Below are 2372 nucleotides of genomic sequence, written 5' to 3' on the forward strand. Positions count from 1 at the left end.
TGCCGGTTCCCGCCTCCTTTCTTCCTTTTAATGAATCTTATTACACATACATTTTCATTTAACTGTGAGATGGACCGTTAACGTTAATTTACTTATCCTGAACCTTTTTTTAATTAAGGCTTTTATGAAATAACTGACCCTGGTTAGTGGCACAAAGAAGATTCTAGTGGAGGTTGTCTGTGGATGCGAAAGAAATCAGTGCAGATGGTCTGCTTTCAGTTGTAAAAGTAGACCGTTTTATTAAGTTTAATTCCTGTTGCAGAACACACCACAATTTTTTTTATTCTAAGTTATGTTGTCTTTCTCGCGGATCAGCATTGTGACGTCTGGTGCAGGAAATATCACAAGTTGTGTCTGCAGAGCATCATATGTAGAGCAACATGCAACGAGTTAGCGTTATTTTTGCGGCAACTTATTTGATTAATTGAATTTTAAGCACGTACAATAGTTTTGTCAGAGTTTACAAGGCAGAAGGGATGTGGTGGCATTTGCCTGTGAGATAAGCGCTTTACAGCTTTAAAGCGGCCCTGCAACGATGTGTCATGCATTCTGACTTCTTTACAAGGTTAAAGTGCTGTTTTCTCATGCTTAACATGGTCAACTTGTCAAAAAACGAGTTGGGCGTTTTACGTAGTATTTCTGTGCTCGATACACTCCCCCAGCAATGGCACAGGTTTCGGATTTTTTTTTCTCATATAAAACTGTTTCCTAACAACTTTCTTAGTCCCTTATTGGACAATTCTCCCGGAAAAGCGCGCGGCACGGCCACAGGAGAGCAGGAGAAGGAGCATATGCAGACGTCACTCTCACTTGTAGGCAGGAGACAGAGAGAGAGAGAGAGCATACGCTCGCAAAGTTCAGGTGTTTGTTTCTTTACTGCATTTGGTTGATGAATGTTACATAAACTCTGGATATAATGCTGGATTTGGAGATCGTTTGAAACTGATATATGGAGCCGTCCCAGTGCTAAAAGGTGCTGGAGATGATGAACTGATGTCTGTGTTTTGTTGACACTAGGTGCGCATGTGCTTTGGTTCAGCCTACCCCTCCCCCCCCCACACACGCCTTATGTTTTTGGAAACAATTGTAAAGACGTATCTACCTTTTATAAATGTGGTTAGAGGTTAAAATTGCAATGTGCGGGAACTTTAATGAGCCCACGCGGTCACGCATGTGCACAGCTCAAAGAGAACATTGGTTGTAATATTTCTGTACCCATTCTTAAAACTAACAAGAATAATTGGACTAATAATACCACGTATCATTTTACTTCCAAGCGGTAGATTCGGATATTCAACTTTTTAAAGCTCCAGAAAGTACATCCATCGATGAACTAACGTCTCGACACGAGTCCCTGATCATAACAAAGGTCTTCTGCATCAAATCGATGCGTTTGTTTGAGAGAAATATCCATATTGATATCGCTATTAATGTTGATATCTAGCTTCCGTCATCTCTCGAACCAGAGGCTTGTTTTACGGGCAGATGATGGTGTCGAACGCTCCTGCACATTCATGAGAATAAAACCATATTCAGTTAGGATGCCTTGAGGGTGAGTAAAACATGGGGTCATTTTTATTTGCTAATAAAGTATCCCTTTAATATAACACTTCAAGGGACAGGTCACCCAAAACAGAAAATGATGTCGTCATTTACTCACCCTCGTGTTATTTCATACCTGTATAGATTACTTTGTTCTGATGAAAACAGGGAAAGATTTTCATCCAGTACCATAGTAGGAAATAATTATGTATTTTTTGGTTCTGTTAAACACAAAATTCGATATTTTGAAGAATTTAGTAAAACAAACAGTTCTGGAGGACCTTTAACTACCATTTAATTTCTCCTACTGTGGTAGTCAATGATTTCCCCAAACTGAAAATTTCTAACATTCTTCCAAACAGAAAACATAAATGTATACAGGTAAATGATGACAAAACTTTCATTTTTTCCCTATAATAGAAATAAAAGTATTAAAAGTAAGGGTAAGAAAAAGTAAGAAATGTTAATTTCATACATGCATTACATAAAATCAGCTTCTGTCAGCAAGTACTGATATGATGAAAACAAATTTTTTAGCATAGGTTGCTACTTTAAAAAATTTGCTACATTAGTTGCTACCTTAAAAATTCAAAGGTACTTTTAGTGTTCAATTCAAAGGGTACATTTGGCACTTAACAGCTAAACTAACACTTTGATTTTAAAATCTATAGGCAGCTCCTAATGGAGTGAGAAATGATAACCAAGACGTTGCAATGGCAGTACATGCTCAACAACATATTTCTTAGAGCACATCAATGTTGTTCATAACCACGCACACACATAGAACCTAGAGCCTCTTTTCCAGCGCAACCAATCAATGAAACGTTGCC

The sequence above is a fragment of the Triplophysa dalaica genome, chromosome 4 (genome assembly GCF_015846415.1).
Source record: "Triplophysa dalaica isolate WHDGS20190420 chromosome 4, ASM1584641v1, whole genome shotgun sequence".
NCBI classification, from domain to species: domain Eukaryota; kingdom Metazoa; phylum Chordata; class Actinopteri; order Cypriniformes; family Nemacheilidae; genus Triplophysa; species Triplophysa dalaica.